Here is a 20,003-nt window from a genome sequence, read left to right as displayed (position 1 = left end):
GATAGTCAGCCGGCTCTTAAAGCCATCAAATCCCCCAATATCAAGTCTGAGGCCATTCTTGAGTGTAGAACTGCTTTGGCGAACCTCACTAACGCTGTCCGACTCTTCTGGGTACCGGGACACTGTGACATTGTGGGAAACGAGAAGACAGATGAACTGGCAAGACATGGATCAACAAGTCAAGCTATCACTGATTCTATCAAACCACCCATATGTCACGTTTTTCGGAAGGTGGAGACGTTCTTTGAAGAACAAGCCAAGGAACTATGGCATAATGAACCAAGGTGCAACGTGTCAAGGGCCATTTGGCCGACTCTTTCAACAAAGAGAACAACTTCACTTTTAAGTTTGAATAAGTCAGAAATCAGGGTATTGACGGGAGTCATTACCGGCCATTGCAACATCCTAGCTTTTATCGGCAAATGGCAGGATAATGGCGTGGACTATTGCAGGCTCTGTGAAGATGATGAGGAAACGGAGACGATTGAGCATGTTTTATGTCGTTGCCCGATTTTAACTCGAAAGCGATATAGATTAACAGGAATATGCTTTCCTCCAAGCTTAACCTTCTACTCAAACATGGAACCAACAAACATAAACAACATCATCAAAAATTTGAATTGGCTGGGACGGCGCGACCCATAAGCGTAACTACTTCTCTGACAGTTTTTCTACTATCACCAAATAAACCACCCTCTCTTTCTTTATTATATCTTCATCTTTTAATAATCCATTTATTATTACTTTCCCAACCACACCCTCTTTTCTTTATTCTTCTCTCTTTTCTCTTCTCTTGTCTTTTCAGGTAATTCTGAACCTCTTTTATGGATGATCACAATGGACCGAAAGGTCTCCGAGTGCCGTAGTCAATATATATTGACTACACATCCCCAAACCTAACCTAACCTAACCTATACTCCGATATGATATTTGCAGTCATGCCATCAGGATCACCCAACTTCTTAGCAACAGAAGGAAATGAGTCCCTTCATACTTTCGCCAAGATCCTTACACACCAAAACTATTGCGTGGGTCCAATGCAATCCCCATATGCCAACTTGAAGCTTACCCGGGTTTTATACCCTCAGTTTTTAGGCTAGTAAGGATATATGTATGTATACTAGGCCGGGGCGATTTGAAAACCTTAATGGGCCCTTCGCGTTTCTTATTCCTGGGATAGAACTGAGCGTACACTAGACCATAGGTCTGCGGTGAAAATCGAGCCTCCCGATTTTGACTTTAAGTTTTTTTATCCACGTTTTTTGGACATTTTGGTGGCATATAACAGCCAAACCATTGAGATTTTCAATCGAACACAAGGACAACAATTGTAGCCTAGACAGTAATTAAGAACTCTCTAATAAAGTGTTATCCATTTCGTGGTTTCAAAAGTATGGGGCTGGAATTCGACATTTGTCAAACAAAGTTGTTAAACCATTTTTTTATTTTCCGTTGAAAGTCTGACATTTACGAAAATGGATCGCTTAACTATCACGAATAAAAATTATCAAAACCTCTACAAAAGTGATTGATTGATTTTTCGTGATTTTTGAACAAAATTTTCTGCTTTTGAAGCACATTTCTCGCTCGGTGAGTATGTTAATAAACAAAAATGTCGTATTTTGGTTTCTGAGAATCCTCAGGTAATTGAAGAGAGGTCATTACATCCAGAAAAAGTCACTGTTTGGTGCGGTCTTTGGTCCGAAAGTGTGATTGGACCTTACGATAACCGACTTTTTTGCCTGCTATTGAAGAATACGACTTGGAAATGTGGTTTCAACAAGACGGTGCCACATGCCACACAACTCGAGCGTATATGGCTTTATTGCAGGAGACATTTTCTGGCTGCGTTATTTCTCGTCGTTGCGATATCAACTGGTCACCAAGATCATGTGATTTGATACCATTAGACTTTTTTAGGGGGGCTACGCGAAAGACCGTGTTTATGCAGATAAACTTTCTACTCTTGAGCACTTAAAAACCAACATTCGTCAAGTTATGGCTGAGATACCACCCAATATTTGTAAAAAAGTGGTCGAAAACGACCTCAAAAATTCCATGCTTGCAACAGTTCGCGTAAAGGTCATTTAAATGATGTAGTGTTTCACATAAAATGTCAACGTTCAAACTTTATAATAAAAAAGAAATATCATGAAAAAACTTATTTCTTACCTGTTTTATTAACGTTTACTTTTGAAACAACAAAATGGATAACCCTTTACATCACAAAAGCATTGAAATGCTCCTTCAGGCAGTTTTGGCCTTGAAAAGGGGCAAACTTTTCGAAAAATGTCGATAAATGGCACTGTGCTACAAAAGTTGACCAGAAAAATATTTAAGCGTTCTGATGCAAAATTCTATCGTGTTGGGATCCATGTACAACGGCCTTTAGTTCGTTTGGGTCACTTCGTTTTCTATGTCCGTTTAAATTTGAAAATGTAAGAAATCTAGATTTTCATTGCTTTTACCGTTATAAAAAAATTGTTAATAATAAATAAATAAATAAATAAATAAATAAATAAATAAAATAAATAAAAAATAAAACGAAGTGACCCAAACGAACGCTTTGCAGGTTAAAATGGTAACAAATGGTAACCTCAGGAAAGTAAAGGAACGCAGCTATAGTATAAATTTCCGCACGCCTAAAAATATGCTACACCATGATAATACAATGTCATTTCTTCCAATCAATTCACATTGAACTTGGCAGCACTTTTATGTTTACATCTAAATGATTGCTTTGTTTTTGCATCTGGCAATACCACTGTCTGCTGTCAATAGTTTTGTGATAACTTTTCGGGTCGGTTTGCGGAGGAATTGCTCGTCGTAGTGTTGTTTGGGCTATCAATTAGTGAAATATTACAAAAATCTTTTAAAAATTATTGTTGCCGATTAAGAAAAACCACCTAAATTAAAATATATGTTAAAATAAAGCTTGAATTCTTATCAGAAAATGTGATAAAAAAATAAGAAATGTCTTGCATTTAGCGTTACCAGACTGACTAACGGCAGCCGTGAAGAAGTGTAACAGGTGATTTCATTTAATCTGGTAACAACGGTAGTAAATAGAAACAGCTGTTCGCATTGTCATTCGGCAAGAGAATAAAAACAACTGCAACACACACACAGCGTAAATCTGAAAGGGAAAACAACCTCAATTTCTTGAATTTCTTTAAACTTTTTGTCATTTAACAAGAATATTCTATTATTCCATTTGCATAAATTGCTTCCTGCTGGACTTTTACATTGATTTCGTAAGTTGGTAAGTAATATTTCATTTACAGAAGATGTTTTTTTTTTTGTAAACAAAATGAGACCGGTTAGATTGTTTTTTCATTGATAAATTTTGGCTGGCATGTGCGTGAACTTTGAACCTCATTACCTCCAATTTCTATTTAGGAAAACACTGAGCGCTTTCTATTTCACATTATCATCAGCAAAATTGTTATGGCTTTACTGCGCCTGTCTTGTACTTGACCGAGACATGCATTTCTCCCCAATAGCTGCTGTTGTTTTTTTATTTTGTTTTTACCCACAAATGGGGAGAATGGATGGTGTGTTTTTTGTTTTTCTTTCGACATGTTGTTATGGCTTTGACACTTTTCAATGAATCCATGAGGCCCCCATTGCCTTGCCCCAACCATGTCCATTTTGGTTTGTTGTTGTTCCATTTTTTGGAATAAAATTGCTCTCTTTTTTGGCATTCTTTGAGTTTTTCGCATGTGCATTGCAACCTAGTCTGGTGTAGTCTGGTGGTTCCTTCTCGTTTCGATTCAGTTCTCTATTGACTCTAATGGTGTACATCCGTCGTCGCAATTCTGGTTAACTAAAATAAAAGTGTTAAACTCAGGTGATCTCGAAAATCGTTATTTTTTTGCTGGCGAAGTGAAGTGGTCGGTTTTCTTTGGATATATTTTCTTTTCCATGGTTTTTATATTCACGGTTTATGAATCTTTAATAAGACCCCACATTGTTATATTGGGCCAGTGCAAAATAAAACGTGGAAGCTATCCAAAAAAAGTTTGAAAATCATTTTGTTGTTTGTTGGCCAATTTGATTTCCATACACAACACAAGCCGTCATTGTGCATTGGTTTTTCTTTGTGTTGTTAACGACATGAAAATGTGCATCCGTTATGCATCAGTGATTTAATTTTTGTTAGAAAAACAGCAAAGGTTGAAATGAACAAGATATAAGTGAAGTGGCCAAAACAAATAGTATTTTCCATAAGTTATCACGTGTTCTATGACCCCCACGTCAACTGTCATAAACAATCTGTTTTCAAATTGGATATTAGATGCAACATTCTATATGGTGGTAAGGAAACTTTGCTAGCTTACCTTGTTTACTTTTATCGTTTTTCTTTTCTAATTCAAAATTCTGCGAAATGTAAATAAACATTTTTGCATAGGAAAATTGAATTCCGGAAAAACAAATGTGTGTTAGGTACTGAACGACTTATATTTATGGTTGCAGGCCATATGGTACATCCGATTTTGTTATGCTTCTATTAGCACAAAATGTGTAATGTATGAAATTAAATGGAAGTAAAAGTAGTGGACGCAGATAAACCATAAAAAATAGTTTGCAATTGTCCAACAAAATTTGAAGGAAGTTGTTCAATGCGTTGGAACAAATTTCCTATACCGACAGTTCACAGAAAATTATAAAAAAAAATGCCCAAGATGGTGCTTATCCTACCGATTCAAATGTATAACTTCTGTTGCGTAAATGTATACTCGATCAGGAATTTAAGACTTTCTCCTATAGACGGCAAATCTTGGATATGAAAACAAACTTTTTTTAAACCAGGGATTTAAGTCTTGGAACAAGTCAAGTTTAAGGCCTGGCCGCGATTTTTTTTGTTTAATATTAATTTTTTTCTAAGTAGCCGGTCTTCGGCCGGGGATTTAAGACTTTCTCCTATGGACAGGGGCAAATCTAGGGCATGGAAACAACATTATTTGTAGGTTAAATTTTTTCTCTTAATAGGGTAATTTTTGGAACTTCACATGCCCATATCTCGTGAAGTATGGACTTCCGAAACACAAAATGAATATGGTTGTAATCAGGACCCCAAGGGCTACCACCAGTATATATGACAGGTGATGGGTGCCACCGTGGTGCAATGGTATACACGCCCGCCTTGCACGGAGAAGGTCGTGGGTTCGATTCCCCGGCCTGGCAACATCAAACATTTTCAACGGTGGCAAAATACTCCTCAGTATTGTTGGCGACATTTCCTGAGTATTTCAGCATTGAAAAATTTCTGCACAAGTGGTGTCTTAAGACACGCCGTTCAGACTCGGCGATACGCAGTAGGTCCCATATCATTGAGCTAAATATGAATCGGGTGCACTCGTTGATATGAGAGAAGTCTCCCTTGTCCCGTATGGGATGTTGTGGAACAATGTTTGTTTGTGATCCGCGATCAGTCCATAAACTTTTCTTAAGCCTAAGTCTTAATAAGGGATTTAACATTGTGGATTATTTAGTGATATTGAGTATAAGGATATATTGTTAATACTATTTTTTGACCTTGGAGGCTTTAGTATTAAAGAATGGAATGAATAAACAAACAAATCTCTCTATAGTAAATGTATCATATTTTTCTGTGAGATGTTGCTGAAGTAATAAGTTAGTGCATTTATGGAAATTTCGGGGTCCATATCTCGGGAAGTATACATTTCCGCAAAAGTTATACATCGTTGTAATCGGTAGCATTATCTGTGCCAATTTTTCATATTTATACCCTATACCACAATGTGGAAAAGGGTATAATAAGTTTGTTTTCCCAAAAATTCATGTAACGCCGCGAAATATTCGTCGTAGACCCCTCATGTGGTATACCAAACTTCATATCTCGACGAGATAAAGCGATTTAGCTATGTGTGTCCGTCCGTCCGTCCGTCCGTCCGTCTGTCCGTCCATTAAAAATTGTAATCAAGCTACAGGCCGCAATTATGGACCGATTGTCACGAAATTTAGTATGAAGGTCGGGGTTGTACCAGAATAGAACTGATTAGTTTTTGGCGATGATCGTGAAATGTTAAAGGGATGAAATGGACCAAAAACAAAATTTTTGGTCGATTTTGTAGCCGCTCTGTAGGTCGCAATAATAGTTCGATCGGCGCGAAATTTTAAACAAAGGTTAAGTTTATGATGGAGAAGGCGTGTGCAAACATGAATATCAGATAATATTTAGCGGGTTAAATGGACCAAAACTTTTGTGTGAAAATTGGTAAAATTTGTAATGTACAGGTTATATCTTTATCCATGGAGGAAAGATATTGCAAATCTATAGTGGTATAGGGTATCACATGGTCGGCCTGTCCGACTATAGCCTGCTCTTACTTGTTTTTAAATCAGAAATTGAATGGATGCTGTTGCAGGCATAAATAGAATACTCTTCCACCTGGCGGAAAAATATGGAAAAATTACCACAGGTAGATCTTGTTGTCCTGATCACAAATATATAAACTTTTCCGGGGGATGTCCATACTTCCCGAGATATGGGCCTCTTAAGTTCCGAAAATTCCCTTGTTAAAGTAAGAAAAATTTTTAAATTAAAAAAAATGTTGTTTTTGTGCCCTAAATTGGCTCCTGTCCATAGGAGAAAGCCTTAAATCCCCGGCCGAAGGCCGGCTACTTAGAAATAAACTTACAATTTAAAAAAAAATTTCAAATTTTTTCCGTCAGGTGGAAGAGTATTCAATTTGTTCCGTGTTGCATCGTCCGGTTCTATATTGGTCTAAAACCACTTGTGTTTGTCTTAGCAGCTGACGTACTTCTACTGTGATGGATCGGGTTGACCTTCGAGTATAGCATTCACATGTATCATTGTACTGCCTGCGCAAATGCATCATTCTGAATGATATTCAAGCCTGCCTAATAGGCTCCTTGATCTATGCTTTTCCAAAAGATTGTTGTAGGCATGCTCACGGCGATAACACCCAAGTAGGTTCTGCATCGACAACATCTTGTTACACTTGTAAAATCTTTGTCTCCTCAGAAAGGTGTAATGAGGAGGCACCCTATTACAGGCGGCATTTGGTATATTCTTTCACTGTCTAGCGCTACCTTTGTAAGATGTCAACAAGGTTTCTTAGTCAGCATCCCAAGCGACATGAGGACCATGTTCCTACCCTTGATTTTTCACAAATAGCTGTGACTTGCGCAGTTGCGCGATTTAAACATGTTATTGATTGGTGCATGCAAAATCTTGGGGTACTTTCTGGTCGAAATCAGGACACAATTGACAAATATGTTTAGGGGAACATAATTTCAGAAGTTCAGATGGTCAACTGTGTAGCAGTGAAATTAGTGGCGGTTATTTTCATATTCCCCAGATGGAATATTATGGTGTCGTCCTTTTTTTAGAAATTTAACTTACGTTCCTGCTTAATATATTAAGCCGAGATTTTTTTTTAGATTTTTTATTATTAAAATTAAGACGGTCAATTATTTTGCCCTCAACGATGAATGTTAGTTACAATAAATAAAAAGTTCAGTCGGTTTTGCCGGCAAACATATACCCTATGTGAATTGAAATTTTCATCTATGGACAAATCGAATACCGGATACAAAACCAAAATCCTTTTCCCCAAAAATTTTGTATTGAGGACGGTTTCAGAATTTCGTGGTACTTTCTAGACATTACATCTTGCCGACAAAAATGTGGATTAGGATTAATGTTCAAAACTGTTGCGCAGGGTTGCATGAACTAATTGATCGGCATAGTCCATTTTGGAAGTGGATCTTATTTTGGGAATCATTTATTTTCGATATATATCGCGTCCACTAGTCATTTCATTGGGACGCCGTATAACTTGGAGCTTTCTGACCACTATGTCAGGAAGCATGGACTTGTCCACTAAAAACATAAGATCGCTTTAAACAGGACCACAACGAGTAGCATCGGTATAATTTTTTGAAGGAGTGGGTCGATATGACTTATCTTCGAATTTAAACTAATATTACGATCGCCAAATTTTGGACCCAATTGATTGATCCGTTCGAGAGTTATCGTGTGCTCATGTCAGACAGACGGATCGAATCGAAATTGTCGGAAACGCATTTAGTCCAAACATACTTAGGGTCTAAACCCATTATTTCGATGAGGCACATTTTATCCGTATGAAAGTTTATATACCCTCGTTAGCATAAATGCTGAGGTTATAAAAATCGCAAAAAGTTCAAAAATGCATTTCAAAGTGAGTGTGGGTCATTTGCGATGGGATACTTAGGTAATTGAAATTTAATTAATAACTTTTATGTACTTTCAAATTTCCTTAACGTTCCACTAACGACATCGATATGTCCTCTACTGACATATCTCGATTTGGCGTACAATGCAGTGGAATAGTTTTTCTAGGATCGTCGCTACTTGAGGGCTGCTGTCATTCTTGGCTGGTTTCAGTAGCGGGACCATCCTGCCCTAGGGGTAACTGACATTTTGATTTTTATCCTGACAACCACTTTTCAATTGTATTTAATCTTGATATCCATTTTCTTGTCATCAAAAACATTTTTTAAGTACAATAAACATCTATATTTGTTAGTCTAGTTTAAAATAAGTGCACTAGACGTACTTCCTAGGGGTAACTGACTTTTTGATTTTTATCCTGACAACCACTTTTCAATTTTGTTTAATCTTGATATCCACTTTCTTGTCATCAAAAACATTTTTTAAGTAAGTAATCGTCTATATTTTTAGTCTAGACGTACTTCCAACAACATTGTAAGCTTTCTTAACCTAATTATTTATGAAGACAGATAACGAATAGAGTGGCACGTTTGAAAGGGTTAGATAAAATGATAATTACGAACATTTTTTTATTTTAATACTTTTATTTATTTACTTTCTTTTCTTGAGGTAATCTAAACAGTTGCTGCATTGACCTACATTTCTTTGGTCATTAAAAAAAAATATAGGGCTTTATAGCCCTATATTAATACAACGTTATCTTGGAACATTCTGTTTATAACTTCTTGAACTAATTTTTTTATATCCAATAGTGCACACATTATTTTACAATGCTATGCTACTTGACACCGCCATTTGAGACTTTATCATATCAAGTTGCGCTGACCTACTGAATTTTAACTCATTGATATACAGCTGTGGTCAAAATAATAGGACTGCCCATACACAAAATGGAATGGTCCAATAAACATGGTTAAACTTTTCCATTTTAGCCAATTTTGTATTTGTTTACATTGTTGACATTCCAACTGTTAATTCATTAACATAAATGTTTCAATTTGTTTTAAATTATTTACTGTTTACACCAACATTATAAATCGTCTTAAAATTTTTTGATAAGAAAAAGATCAATAAACAAATGTTTAGTGGAATTAACGACAAAACTTGTAAATATTGTAGATGATAGCAGTAAATCCAAAATAATTGAAGTTTGTTTGAAAATAAAAGTCCTTTGGTGGTAGTAAAAGACAGGTTAATAACCTATGGCGCTTTTTCATAAATTGAGCAATTATTGGGTAATTCAATGGATTTTATGGACAAAACTTTTAGTGATTAGAGTTGTTTAAAACTCTGGCTGTTACCTCGAACATTATATAAGAAAGCGTGTAAAAAATGTATCAAATCTGCCAATCATCCAATTTCTCAAATATGAAAAATAACTTATTGTTCTGTAAGATGCCGAGGGCCTTAACACTTTCTTTGGTCGAGGAAGAAATGCCATATAGACACGCTTTTTTGGCCGATCCTTACATGAAGGGGTAATGGAAATTGGCTTAACTCGGCTCAAGGATCAAAATACACATTTTTATGGGATACCAATCATAACGCAGCAAAATTTAAAGGAAGGGGTTCTATGCGATGACGTGATTTCATGTCATCTTTTGCATTATTTCAAACGAAGTCGTGAAAGATCCAATCTTTTCATTAGCATTTGAACCCATGCAAAAGAAGTCGTGAAAGATCCGATATTTTCATCAGCATTTGAACCCATTCCATCGATCCAATAAAGATGATGTTTATGTTTTTATTCACACATCTGTTTATTTTCATCTATTTATACCCCGTTACACGACATATAAAATTCCCATATCAAAAGGAGTAAGACAAGGCTGCATTTTATCGCCACTATTATTTAACATCTACGTAGAAAGGATATTCAGAGAGTCGGCCAATAAAGAAAAAAACTGGTGTCAGAATTAACGGAGAACTAATTAACAACATACGCTATGCCGACGATACCACACTTCTATCAAACAGTATGTCTGGCTTACAAAATTTAATAGATAAGCTAACTCAATGTACTGAAGAATTGAACTCGTAAACAAATTTAAATATCTTGGAGTATTGCTTAATGAAGAATGGAGTACATCAACTGAAATAAAATGCCGCATAGAACAGGCCAGAAGTGCTTTCTTCAAATACAATAAAGTCCTAACAGGCCATGATATAGCCCTTCCTGCAAAACTGTGCTTTATTAAATGCTACGTTTGGTCCATGTTGCTGTACGCAACTGAAACATGGACAATAAAGTCTGTGGATGAGAAAAACTAGAGGCTTTTGAAATATGGTTATATCGAAGAACACTCAAGATTCCATGGACTGCTCGTACAACAAACGAAGATATTTTAAGAAGAATGAATGCTGATAGACAACTTCTGAAAATTATCAGAAAAAGAAAAACAGGGTACCTCGGCCACCTAAAGAGGAACAACAAATACAAAATTCCACAAGCGATTCTCAAAGGAACTATTGAGGGTAAACGATCCAGAGGTAGACGAGAAACTACATGGTTACGGAATAAAATGTAGACAACTCACCATTACAGAATGAATATTATAAAAAAATGCATGCACTAAATAGTAACATATTGTAATGAATGAACAAAAAAGTGTTTGATCGATAATATCCAAAAACGGATTTGCAAATAAAGCAGAAGATACCCCGTTTGCACTTGACCGGATTTAATAAACCCACGGGGTTTCAAAGGTCAATTCCATAGCGCAAACGTCAAATTGATCCTCATAAAGAAGGTTAACCCGGCAAAAAGCTCTAATGCAAACTCCGTTTTATCTAAATATGTTTAAAGCTACATAAGGTTTATTATTTACAATACGCTTGATGTGGTCGGAGACTTGAAAAAATCTAATCGTAATGTTGTCTTACATTTTCTATATATCAGACAAGTACAACTTCTAAACAATTGGTGTTGTACAAAGTTCGAAAGGTCGTTCAGATTCTGCAATGAAAAGGAAGTCCTCAAATAATTGAGCTAAAAAAAATCGTACTGTACTCTTTGATATTATAAAAGCTCCCTTATTTGATCTAAATCTGACATAGAATGAAATCAATCAAATCCCTTTTCTCGAAATTCTGAATCTGAAAAGAAAGAAGTAACGACTTTTGGAATGAAAATGTTATAAATTAATAACATAACTCCGTTTGATACATTTAATTCTTAGAGATCACTAAAGCAAGTCGGTTTGTAGATCCCTACAAGTAGCTGTATAATTTCTTCCCAAAACAAAAAAGTATGAATTTCCAAATTTTTCGTTATAAAATAACACAATATCAAATTAAAAGTAATTCACGAACTAGAAATTCTTAAAGGATTGAAATTGATATTGATTGAAAGTTAACGCATAGAAAAACCTTTTGTAAGGTGAAACAAGCGAGGAGCGGAGGATATAAATTCTGTTGCCGTACAGCGGCGGAGATTAAATTGCAATTTTGGATGTAAACTTTTTGCTGATAAATAATTGTAGTTATTTCATGAATTTGTTTGAATTAATAGTTTTGTTTGTCATGAACATCATATTTCAATAAAGCATTTTCCATTTTTTGTTCGGTTAGTGAAAATGACGTGTCAAAGGATTGGTGAAAATGACATGTCAGTTTGTCTTTGGCTTGGTTGTATTCAAACAAACTTCAAATATATTGGATTTACTACTATCATTTAAAATATTTTGTCGCAAATTTAACTAAAAATGTGTTTCTTGGCCATTTTGTTCCACACTCCTATTTTTTTAAACAAAAAATTTGAAGACGTTTAAAATGTTAGTGTAAACAGTTAATAATTTAAAACTAATGTCAATGAATTGTACAAAATGGAGATGTTATGTCCCAATTTAGACCCCCTGCAGACAATGAAATTAATTTCATGAAATTATGCGTTCTTAGATCGAGTTCCATATTAAAGTCACTTTATTATATTGCTTGTAGTGGGTAATTCGATCTAAAAACCCCTGTAAAATGTGAAAATTTTCAGTACCAGTTTCACAGTCTGGCATTAGTCTTACATTGGGCGAGTTTACTTGCGACAATTGTCATTTTGAAGGAGAGAGAGGTGAGGCATATGGTAACCCTTTGCCTCTCAGCACCCTCTCTCACCTACAAACTGACAATTGCCGCAAGTAAACTCGCCTAATGTAAATTGGGACTATCCATGTTTGTTGTACCATTCCATTTTGTGTATGGGCATTCCTATTATTTTGAACATAGCTGTATATCAATGAGTTAAAATTCAATAGGTCAGCGCAACTTGATATGATAATGTCTCCCATGGTGGTGTCAAGTAACATAGCATTGTAAAATCATGCGTGCACTAATGGATATAAAATAATTAGTTCAAGAAGTTATAAACAGAATGTTCCAAGATAACATTGTAATAATATAGGGCTATAAAGCCCTATATTAATTTTTTAATTCCATTTCGTTTATGGACATTACTATTATTCTGAACACAGCTGTATGTATGACTCAATTTTTATCGTTTAGTCTGAACGTCGAGTCATACAGAAAATTCAACGCTGTAATTTTGAAATAGCCCCCATATGACGTGAAGCGTCGCTTTAAGGAATGAAGGTATTAGTTCCATTTGCCCATATAAAAAAGACTTTTCCTTTTTTGTTTATTTGTGTAGGTCCATATAGCACAATACGTCCATTTAAAGTATTTGGAAAGTCTTACCATACTTACCTAATTGGTTTTAATTTGGAATTTTATGTTTCCAGATGTGAGAAAACTTTTCTACCGAAAATTGTCTATATATGCGCAACGCGCCGATTTAATGTATATTGAAAGTCTTTCTTACATTTGTTAACTTAATTGGGTGTACCTTGGTATTTTGAGTTTTGTGGGATTTTTGTGCATAGTAATTTGGCCAAGGCGCATTTTCACGAAAATTATGCAAATGTCACAATTATGGTCCGATCGATGATAAAAAAGATTTCTACAAAAAATTCAAATATCGAATCTGTCAACGTTTTTTCATAGATCGGACCATATATGTGGCATTTAGAGAATTTTCGTGAAAATTGACGCACCCAGTTGAGTTTGCACCTTTCCTGAACCTGAAAACGCAACTCGATTGAGATAATACAAATGGTTCATTGGATGGTCCCAAAGGGGAAGAACAATTGATTTTGTTGATGGTCGAATGTTCTTCTGGGGTCGTAATGGGTAAAAAAACTTTTGCGAAGAAAATGTTAAGTTTTTATTCTTATGCGTTTATTCTGCTAATGAAAGGAGAAAATTTGACCTTTACAATAATGCAAATTAGGTTAGCGTAAGTGGTCAAACGACGGAGATATCGCAGTAGTCCATAATTCGCAATTTTGATCGCATTGTCAAGAAATTTTGGTGGTCCTATAGAGGAAGAAGTCTATCGATTTTGTCGATGCTGGATAATATTCGATGATATGAACGGGAAAAAAAAACTTATCTGGAGAAAAAGTCTAAAACGTTGCATTTCCTCTTCTAGTTGGGGTATTCCAAAAGTAAAGCCTGTCAATGGAACAGCCCTGCTCAGAACGGTGAAATTTTCACCATCAATTCTCTTTCGGTTTATGTTGAAACTGAAATAAGAGAATATTTTTGTAGATTTTCTGTACAAATTATTTATTGCTTAATCAAGGGGATTGTTTTTAAGGTACTGAAGTGCAAAAATGGATGAAACGTCGAAAGAAACTTCCAAAAATCGTTCTTTCCTAATTTCTCTTAGATGGTGTTTTATTCCCTTTCGTGTGAAAAACACCGTTTTGAGCAGCCATGCAATGGAAGTAGAAAATATCAATACCAAATGTGCTGGTGATTATGGCCAAATATCAGATTAATTGCGATAGGCGCAATATTTTGAAACTTTTATTTTAATGACCTGCAGCATGCTAAGCAAGAAGACTAGTAAAGCTTTAAATCAGTACCAAGTTGATTGTGGACACAGTAGTCAAGCTATACATTATTAAGTTTTTTTGAACTTTGGAATATTTTACGATTATACGTTCCTCATTACAAGGTATAGTATAATTGCATTACGTTTGATAAAGTCAGAGAAAATATGAAATATAAATTATCACTGACTGTGTCGATGTTATTTTGATCCAGTTCTTCGAGTTTTCTATAGTCCATACCATTGAAGTAATCGATGTACATTTATAAAAATGCATTCAATTCGAGAATGCCGTAATTATGTTGGTTCATCTACATATATATATATATATATATACAGTGCTGCTCAAAACATTTGCAACTCAGATGCCTATATCACATTCAGTCTATTTTTAGGCACATTTTGAGTTTTGAAATATGTATGTTTGTTTTTGTTATTTGATTTTTTATTGACCATATTTTCAAGATTTAAAAAGGATTATTCAGTTATGAACACTTTTGTTTCAAAAATGTGTGAAATATCGGAGGAACACATGTTTTTGCCTGCTCAAAACATTTGCAACTCCGTGTTACGAATATCTATTAGTTTATTTTTGACGAGTTTTTCTGTATTGATTGGCATCAAATTGCTTTTTAATCAGAAGAAAGAGGCAAAAAGCTTTCATGAGGAGTACATTTTATCCCACATATGTTTACTTCTGATACACAAGCATGCCGAAAACAAGACATGTCTAACTTTTTAAGAAAAACTTAAATTATGATCAGAAATTTTTATCAACGCTTTGCTAAAAATGGTAATTTTTGAAAACTGTGGATCCAACGAGGTCCAAAAATAAACATATGAACAGCACAATATCTAAAACAGATCTGGATACCGCGTAAAAAAACAAAAACGCCATAAGATGGGAAGGACATGCGAGGACAACAACATCTACTGCAGGGGATGATCAAATAATTATACGAATTATTAAGCAGATCTCTCGGAGGTCATCAACAAATGTTAAAAAAGACTTGACACCAATAAATCTATACAAACACCTCCGATACATACCAAGGATACCGGTATACCAAAATAGGCAAATTTTGGGAAAACAGTAATTTCCAGGAACAATGGATTTCTTCATAGAAATTGTGCAAAAAATGTGTGGTTATGTTTTTGGAGTAGTGAAACCGAGTACTTCTCTTCGATTTAAATCAATATTTAAGTTATATGACTTGAAAAATTTGATTGATCGCCAGAACGAAGGACAATAAAATTTGTCCCATTATACGAACAAGTTGACTCAAAATGTAGAAGGTGTTTTATATTGCCCTGGAGGTATTTTTATGGACAGAAATGGTACAGGATGCATGAGGTCGAGATATTTAACAGATCCAAGAACTAACCGGACAGATAGCATGTCAAAATCGCACCATTTACACTCCAGAAGTTTCGTATAACAGGATGTTTTGACATAATACCACTTCCAAACGTATATATAACCACGTAAAACTAGCAATTTTATGCAAATATGCTTAAGTTCTTATCGGACCTGATCAACTCAAGTAATCTATATGCATATATGAGGTTTCGGGACTATAATCTGGACTCTAGACTATTAAATATCGAATAAAACCTTGGTATTTAACAATTATCCTTAGAGCACAGGATTCCAAAGGATATATTAATTTATTTAGTTAACTTGTTTACTTTACGATGTCTCCAGATAATAAATAAAATGTTTAATTCACAATATATTATCAAAACAAAAATAATTTCGTCAGATTTTGAATCAAATTTTCTCAGTTGCAAATGTTTTGAGCAGAACAAAAAGTGGGTTCGAGCATTGCTTTGTAATTTTTTTGTAAAATAAGTGCATTTTTTGCAAATTAATTTTTAAATCTTTAAAAAGGATCCTATAAACAATCAATCTACTTAAATATTTGCATTTCAAATCCACAAACTACCTCAGAACTACATAAAATATGAACTAGTCGTTCCAGTTGCAAATGTTTTGAGCAGCACTGTATATATATATATATATATATATATATTGTTATGTTCTTACGGAGGTGGTCGATTGAATGAAAGACGATGTTTAAACATAACAATCAATTCATTTATTGAATAAAACTTTAAGTTGTTTTATGAGTTGAAATAAAGTATTAATTATGAAGAACAATGAAATATGACGAAATATGTACAGATGAGATGTCTATTAATTGGTGGTTGCGAAGTAACTCGCTGACTGTGTACTGACAATGAGTAGAGAGAGATAATAACTTAAAACTACTGATGCATGCAACACTGCTATGATGCTGCCAGATTGTTGCATTTTATGTGGTAGTACTAGGGTTACCCTAATATCTCCCCTTTTAAGTTTGAACCGGGCTTCTGGATATTACTTCAACTGGCTGTCGTCTGTGGATGATTCTGGTTGATATGCTGTAGAATCTGTATACGGCAATTTAATGTTGAATTCTCGAAGTAATATGTCCAAAGGTGATAATTTGTTTGATGAAGCAGAAGTATCGCCTATTTTTGTTTGAAGTTGATCTGCATGTACCTTGATGCGACTTCCGTGTTTGGAATTATACTGACTTTCCTTTTTCTGATTTCTGTCCATGACTGATGAACATAGATTTTTATGAACGTTGAATACGTTGTGAGTTTTTCTTCTTGAAGATGCTTTTGCGGTCGCTCCTTCCTCTTCCCTTTTTTTTGAGTGCTTTTTTGACTTGGCTATTTGGGCTGGGATGAAAGTGAGCATTGAGTACTTGATAAACATTGTTCAATGACTTAGTTCCTGTGAACTTGATCTGATGACACCATTTTGCTATTGGAATATCCCATAGATTAAATTTCTCAATCCAATCTATGCCTAGGACATTTAATGATTCCAAATTTGAAATGTAACAATCCACAATTTTTGATTTTCCTGCAACTGACACTTCTATTGGAAAAAGTTTTGCAAAAAATGTGAGTTTATTGCCACCTGCATCTTCGGCGGTGTCTGTGGTTTCAAATGCATCCGGCTTTCCGATTCTTTTCCACGTTGATATAGAAATTATGGTAATGTCTGATGCCGTGTCCAACTGTAGTTTCACTTGCTTTGAATTAATACTCACTGTAGCATATTTTCTTGCCTGCTTGATTTTGACTGGATCTGTTGTAGATACTGTTTTTGTGCTGAATTTTGTTTTGTTGTTGTTAAAATTCTGATGACTCACATTGTTCTGTTCTGAGTTTTGATCATGATTGGTTTTGCTTTGTTGATGTTTGTCGTTGTTGTGTTTTGATTTGCTCTGCCTGTGCATGCTGTTGCAAAAACCATCTTTGTGACCAATCTGTTGACACTTGGTACACTTGTGCTTGGAGTAGGGGCAATGTTTTGCGTAATGCATATCTCCACAGTACCAACATGCTGTTTTTGGTATCTTTTGTTTTTGTTGAGGCTTACCAATTTTGTTGCACTGTTTTTGGCTTCCCTCAATTAGTGCTGTGTCACTTTTCAAATCCAAAATGCTTTGTGTTTCATCAACAAGCTTTTCTAAGTTGACTACTTCCTTACTTTCATTGAGATGCCTTAATAAACGGATTCTGATGTCACTGTCTTGTGATGATTTAAGACCAAGTATGAAAATTAAACACTTGAACTGGTCTGTAGTTAAGTCATCCAGTTTAAAAAGTTCACACTGAAGATTGACACGACTAGCGTATTCTTTAAAATCTTCATTTTCCATCTTTGTGATTTGGAGACACTTGTATCGTAGACTTACTTGTGTTTCTGTTCTGCCAAATAGTCTTGTAAGATGCTTGATTGTGTCTGCCAATGAAAGTTCTTGAGGTTGTTTTGGTAACACGAAATTCTTGAATCGTTCATGAATGTGATTGGACATTTTTCTCCACAAAAGTCCTACTTTGTCTGCATCGTCCAATGCACTTGCTTCCCTTTCGAAGATGTGTTTGAAACGATTGTACCACGATTCAAATAATAAACCACTGTCAGGCTCATAGTGAAAATCCGTCATGGAATTAGCTAAAGATTCCATGAGGTGGGCTTTTGCCACTGATGATTCACCTGGAATTGATGATGAAACTGTGTTTGCACCTTGTTGTCCAGCGATGATTTGTGTGAGTTTGTTGAGCAAATCCTGTTGATTCGCAAGTATTTGTAAAATATTCGCTTGTTCCGACATGTCTAGATTGTTCTAGTGTCTGTAGTTTTCAGCCGTTACAATTTTGTTAGAGACGCTGCCGTCGTATGTCTGTATGTGTGCGCTGCAAAAATGATGAAATTTCCCACGTTGCTATGGTGTGTGTGTTGAGCTGAAAGAAAATTGTTGTATATGTGAGACTGCAAACTGTTGTTAGTGTGAGTGTTGATCGCTGAAGATTTCTTGAGAATTCTTGTTTGAATGTTCCTGATGAACTTGCGCTTGTGCGTTTTGATGCTTTCCTTGAAATCTTCCTGCCGCAAATTTTATTGTGGGCGATGTCTTGATATGCAGCCTTGATGAAATTGTGAAATTCTTTTTGTTACAGTTGTTACTGTGTGAGCGGTTTTTGATTCACAATCCTCGTCGCCAAATTGTTAGCGAGAATGATACATATTGTTCCAAAATCCTCGTCGCCAAATTGTTAGCGAGAATGATACATATTTGTTCCAAAATCCTCGTCGCCAAATTGTTATTTTCTTACGGAGGTGGTCGATTGAATGAAAGACGATGTTTAAACATAACAATCAATTCATTTATTGAATAAAACTTTAAGTTGTTTTATGAGTTGAAATAAAGTATTAATTATGAAGAACAATGAAATATGACGAAATATGTACAGATGAGATGTCTATTAATTGGTGGTTGCGAAGTAACTCGCTGACTGTGTACTGACAATGAGTAGAGAGAGATAATAACTTAAAACTACTGATGCATGCAACACTGCTATGATGCTGCCAGATTGTTGCATTTTATGTGGTAGTACTAGGGTTACCCTAATATATATATATATATATATATATATATATATATATATATATATATATAAAGTAGAAAAACGTTTGTACGTTTGTTTGTTTGTGTGAACTTTATGGCCGCTGAACCGATATTCCTGAACATTTCAGAGTATATCACTACGTGGCCTGAAAGTAACATAGGCTATAAAAATTTCCGAAATTCCACGTTGATCCGGAGATATAACAACAGAATCGGATGTAGTACCTCCAAAAAATGTAGATTTTTTATGCAAATATCTATAGAATGGTAACAGATTGGTCTGTTCCAGTACTGCAAGAATCTACTAATTTTTAATATTTTTTTTCGATAACATAAAGGAGTAAATGTTGTCGTAGTAAAAAGTAGCAGCTTCTTGCAGGTTCTGGAACAGAGCTAATGTCTCCAATTTTTGGATGTGTTAAGGAATTTGGTCTAGAAATAAATTTGCCAAATTATATTGAAATCGGTTCAGATTTGGATATAGCTCCCATATACATATATTTTCGTCCGATTTCATGTATTTGATGCACCAAACACGCTATATTCGCAATTTTAATGAAAGTTGGGTTCAGCTGAAATGAGCTACTTTAACAAATTTGCTCTGTTCCAGAACTTGCAAGAAGCTACTACTTTTTACTACGATAACATTTTTTTCCTTTATGTTATCGGAAAAAATAGTAAAAATTAGTAGATTCTTGCAGGTCTGGAACAAATTAAATATTACATTTTCGCTCTAAAATAATTTTTAGTTTTGGAAATTTCAAATGAAAACTTATGTTTTTCTGAATGTTCTCCACTCAAAATTTACTTTATTAACAAGTTGTCTGAGAAATATTCAAAAAAATTTTTTGAGAGAAACTTCCAGTTAAATCTGAATTAT

General features: G+C 34.9%; 1 protein-coding gene across 2 annotated transcripts in view; it reads left to right on the top strand.

Annotated features, from left to right (window-relative positions):
• The first annotated feature begins 2,751 nt into the window (after positions 1 to 2,751).
• Ppcs (phosphopantothenoylcysteine synthetase) overlaps positions 2,752 to 20,003 on the top strand; it is a 144,573-nt gene continuing 127,321 nt past the window's right edge. Inside the window, exon 1 of one of the 2 annotated variants that reach the window (XM_073960945.1) lies at positions 2,752 to 3,262. The gene's annotated coding sequence lies outside the window, so the exon portion shown is untranslated. Of the gene's footprint in view, positions 3,263 to 3,775; positions 4,318 to 20,003 lie in introns of those variants that run through there. The other variant, XM_073960946.1, reaches the window with a different exon arrangement.

This window comes from Musca autumnalis, unplaced genomic scaffold, assembly GCF_047663935.1.
Source record: "Musca autumnalis isolate F117 unplaced genomic scaffold, ASM4766393v1 scaffold_1, whole genome shotgun sequence".
NCBI classification, from domain to species: domain Eukaryota; kingdom Metazoa; phylum Arthropoda; class Insecta; order Diptera; family Muscidae; genus Musca; species Musca autumnalis.
Note: the sequence above shows the minus strand (reverse complement) of the source record. Positions and strands in the feature narration are given on the sequence as shown.